The sequence below is a fragment of the Phalaenopsis equestris genome, unplaced genomic scaffold (assembly GCF_001263595.1).
Source record: "Phalaenopsis equestris unplaced genomic scaffold, ASM126359v1 Scaffold000465, whole genome shotgun sequence".
Classification (NCBI taxonomy): Eukaryota; Viridiplantae; Streptophyta; class Magnoliopsida; order Asparagales; family Orchidaceae; genus Phalaenopsis; species Phalaenopsis equestris.
Genome location: NW_018164906.1, coordinates 155,903 through 161,446, shown reverse-complemented (window position 1 = coordinate 161,446; position 5,544 = coordinate 155,903).

Sequence of the window (5,544 nt, the reverse complement as noted above, 5' to 3'; positions counted from 1 at the left end):
CAATCCATTTTGATTACTGGACTAGCATAGATCATGTCTCATACCTTAGCTAGCCTAATCTAAACTCCTTTAACCACATATGAAAAAGTTTATAAATTTGATTGAAATGCCTCAACCAAATGATTCCAATAAATGCCAAAATATTAACCATACTTGAATATAATTTATTCAACATTTTAGAATCCAAGCTTGTCCATGGTTTATACATAGTTAACCTAAATTTATTCATCACAGTACTTTGATCAAATTGTCTTAATTAAGTAAACCAACCCCCTCTTATTTTTTTAAATTATCTATCATCTACCAATCATGTCATTTCATTCATTTGTTTCTCCTAATCAGTGCTTAAATCCATATTTTTATAAATGGATCAACTTTGACGCATTTTTTTATTAACTTAATTAATGTTAATTTAATTAACTAAAGCTCATCCATATGATGCCAAAAACAAACATAACCGAACTAGATAGCCATGCATAAATCCAAGATTAAAACTATAGTCAAGCTTTCTTAAACTAATTTTAATTACTAATCTAAGAGGTTGATCCATTGTTAATATAAAAAATTTACTACCAACTTTTGCTAGATATTAAGATGATCACCATTATCCACTTGCCATTTCTAATGGATACAATAGCCTGCAGTAAAGCTATAAATTAATTTAGAGGGTCTACTTATAGAGTTAATTTTTTTATCATGTTGGTGTGTCCACCACATATATTAAAAGATTTCTATTTAAATGATTTGATGCGTCATTTGAGGAATAATATACTATCATAAGATGTAAAAATATTACCTTAAAAAAGATCTAATCATTCAGATAAAGAATATATTTAGGATTTATGGCTCTATCTTAACCAAATATTTTTCTCCTAGTTTATGGGTGTAAGATATGGTTTATTTTATTCTAGGATATGACATCTCTATAAAAGCAAGTTCTTATAGTTAATTACATCCAAAGAGGTATGGGCTCTTAAGAAAAATCTCAATTAAATTATTAGCATATATCATGTTGGATTTTAATTTTGATGTTTTTAAATGAAAAAAAGATTTAAGATTTGAAGACTTTTTTTAAATGAAAGAGTTTTAGGAGATGAAAATATTTTCTTAGAATTCAAAGGTTGTGACTTACAGTTCAATGACGATATGTTATAAAAAGACACAACAAGGGGATTAACGAATTTTAGGAAGAAAACATATCTTATGTTTGAGAATAATAAAGTATTGAAAATTTTAGGTTTGATTTGAAAAGTTGGATTTGGTTGATTGGTTTGAATAGTTTAATTTAAAAGATTTGATTTGAAGATTTAATTTTGAGTAGTTAATTTGAGTTGAATATTTGATTTGAGTTAAAATATTTGATTTGATTTGAAGTGTTGAATTAAGAGTTTATTTGAAAGTTGAATGAAGATTATTGATTTGAATGTTATTTGAAGGTTATTTGAAAGTTGATTTGAAATTTAAATTTAAAGGTTGATTTGAAAGTTATTTTAAAAGTTATTTAAAGGTTGGTTTAAACTATAAAAAGATATGATTTAGAGTTTAAAAAACTTTGCAGTTTCAAAAGATTTGAAGTTTTGAAACTTTGAAAATTTTGAACGGTTGAAAGGTTGAAAAAGTTTGAAGTTTGGAAAGTTTTAAAAGGTCTGAATCTTGAAAATGTTTGAAGTTTGTAAAAATCTTTAAAGTCTTAATAAGGTTTTTTTTTTTTTTGAAAAGGTTCGATTTGGAGTTTGAAAAAGTTTGAAGGTCTATAAGGTTTTAAATTTGAAAAAAAAATTAGGTTTGGAGTATGAAAAGAGTTTGATTTTGAAAATTTTTATTTAATTTGAAAAGGTTTGTTTTGAAGGGTTTGATTTGAAATTTTTGATCCGTAGTCAAGTTGAAAAACTTGGGTTAAGACATCTTAACATTAGGGACTTGATTTGAAAAGATTAATTTTAATGTTTTGAATTCTAGACTAAAGGGACATGATTGGTTGGAAGGATTTCTAGATGAAAGCTTTTATCAAAATCCTAAGGAAAGTTTAGACTCTATAAGGAGGACAAGTAGGTATTAACCTAATTTTTAGGTATGATTCCCCCAATCAAGATCTCAATGACTTTTTATCATCTTGATTTCATCTGTACTCTTAGGCTATTAATAAACTAGATAGAAATGAGATCTCCATTATTGCCATAAGAATAAAAAATGTTGATCTCCTTAAAGATTAGGTTGTTTAAGGTGCCTATGTTAGTAACTATGAGTTACTTCATCATAAGGTGCCTATACAGCCTGAGTAGTTTACATGTTTATTGTTTTAAATGTTCTAGTTTGTAGCACTAACTAGAGATGCCTAGTAGTATAACATATGCTTCTAGACTATATTATTTTGGGGTATGTGTGATCTTGAGTTTCATTTCTAAGTTGGTTAACATAGGACAGTTGATTTACCTAAGTCTATTTTTCATTGTTTAAATTGGTGAACTTTAAAGTTATTTCACGAATTTGATATTTTTAATTCTTGATTGGTTCAATCTCCAATTTTGTCGGTCAACATGCAAATTAAGGTATTCTAGGGTTCAAAGCTTTGCATTTGGTTTTCTATCCTAATTTGGTGTTCTCCAAAGAGTTTTATCCTTAAGTTCAATGTTTAATGTTGTTTTACTTTCTATGTTGAAGTTCACAAAAGATTTCATGCGTATGTAATTCAAGTCTTTTATATTTTCATATTCAATACTTAAGTTTATCCACATGTTCTAATACTCATTTGCAATTGTACATTTTTTACATAAAACTATATATTTTCAATAGGAAATATATTTTTTCATTTAAAAGTCTTAGACATATGGAGTACATAAGTATGATATATATAATATAAGTTGATTTTGGGCATACCACATGCAAGTTACAAGATGGGAGTTCACAAATGTATAACCTTTGTGTGGATTTCATTCTTACAACCCCATATCTTTGGTTTGCACATTTTTAATAAAAAAGAGACATAAATTCTCCTAAAATTATGATTTAAAGTCTAAGAAAGTTTTTAAGGAAAAAAGAAACATAATTTTTTTTTTGAAAACTTTTAAATGGCTTTGAAACATGGTTTTCTTAAAAAAAAGAAACTATACTCAAAACATAAACATTTAGAGCACATTTAATTGAATTTGTTTTGAAATGCTTAGGAAGTTACATATTAAACAAAATTGATATTATAAGATTTCTATCACATTTAACATAATTTAAAATACTTTTACAGAACTTAAACATATTATTTCAACACGGAAGCATTATTTAAAGAGATCTATGTTGATTTTAAAACATCTAATTTTATGAAAAATAACTTTTTAATATTATAGAACACATTTTGTTGAAGCTATTTTATTTAAAAAGGAGGTTAGTAGATTTTGAAAATATAACAAACTTAATTTTTGTTTAAAGTGTATTTTAACATTTAGAGCACATTGTATTTATGTTTTTTTTTTTTTTTTTTTTTTAAGTAAGTTTTTTTTTTTTTTTTTTTTTTTTTTTTTGTAAGTAAGGTTTGGTTGATTTGAAAATATAACACTCTTAATTTTTAATGAAAACAAATTTCAAATTTTTTAGAACATTTAGTTTAAGTTATTTATTTTAAAAGAGGGTTTAGTTGATTTTAAAAATATAACATATTTAATTTCTATTGAAAACACATTTTAACATTTTAGAGCACAATTAGTCAAAGTTATTTGTAAAGTCAAGTAAGTTAGGTACCCAAATAACATTACTATTTCACAATTTAAGCCACATTAGTATGATTTATAATTAGAACTCATTTTGATGAAGATATTTTCAAAAAGTTAGGTGGGTTTGAAATTAAAGTATATTTAACTTATATATTTATGAAAATAGATTTAAGTTCTTAAAGCACATTTAGGTTAAGTTATTTAAAAATATATATTATTTATTTAAATTCCAAGTAATTTTATATTTAGATTGATAAAAAGTACAAATTACCATAACTCAAAAATAGAAATTGTGCTATCGGTCATGTCTTATGCACTTGAACTTGTAAACCCAAATTTCGATGGATAAATATCGTATATTCATATGAAACACATATATCACATGCCCCCACTCTCCCCTACTTGCTTCTTCCCTTTTTTATTTTTTCTTTTTAAAAAACACATGCAACATAACATCCCTAAACACGGATTCTAAACATAGGTTTAGCATATATAAGGCTTAAAATACCCTAAACATAAGTTATAAACATGGTTTATGGACTGATAAGGCTTAAATACCCTAAACTAAGTTCTAAACATGGGTTATAATTCCACTTTTAAGCAATATAAACATCACATGACCTTAAGTAGCCTAAGCATGAATTCACTTCCCCATCAAAGCAATATAATCATAATATTAGCTTAAGTAGCCTAAAAATGAATTCCCCTAAATAGAAGAATCTTTAAGCATATAACATGTGAGTTTATAAACATATGTATCACTAAACATATAAACCTATGGATTTTTAAACATGTTAACCCTTAGGCACATAAGAATATGGATTTGTTAACATGTGAATTTCTATACACTTAAACATATGGATTATAAGAAAGTGAACCAATCAACACTTAAATATGTGAAGTTTTAAACATTTGAATAACTTAGCATATAAAAATGTGGATTTGTAAATGTTGATTCACTAGGTACAAAAACATGTTGATTCGTAAACATGTGAACAACTAAGTTCATAAGCATATCAACCGCTAAACATATAAACATGTGGATTGTAAACATATGAACCATTACATAATAAAAAGGTGGATTTGTAAACTTATGAACCATTGAGCACAAATACATGTGGTTTTGGCATGTTAATTTACAAATGAAATCAAACTAAACACATGGATCTAAGCAATACTAACTTGTAAATGAACACTCGAAACATGAAGGAGAAGAGGGAAAGGAGATGTGGGCCGATCAAGGTAATAAGGAGGTTTTGAGGGTGTGTATTTGACCATAAGAAATAGAGGATTAATAAGTGAAGTGATAAGGGTTTTTAGCAATATGAAAAGAGGATGAAGGAGAAGTGAAGTGGTGAGGATTTTTGGTCAAGTAAATAGGAGGAGGGAAGAGAAGTGAAGTAGTTATGGTTTTGAGCCAAGTGAAGAAGAGGGAAAGGAGGAGAGATGGTTTTCAACTAAGGTAATAAGAAGGATAGGTGGATGTATGGTTTTAGCTAATGAAATAAAAAATAAAGAGAGGGAGAGATTGGTGTAGGGTTTTGACCATGAGAAGAAGAAGAAAAAGGGAGAAATGAGTGCAGAGTTTTGACCATGCGAAGAAAAGGGAGAGAGGGATCCGCCATGGGAAGAAGAGGGAGAGATGGTCATAGGGTTTTCTCCATGGGAAGAAGAGGGGGAGTGGGAGAGATGTTTGAATGGTTTCAACTAGGGCTGTAATCGAGCCGAGCTTGAGCGAGCTCAGGCTTGGCTCGTGTCCGGCTTGTTCAAAATAGCTCGTGTTGGAAATCGGCTCGTGTTCGAAATCGGCTCGTGAACAGTGTGTTCGTGTTCGGCTCGAAAT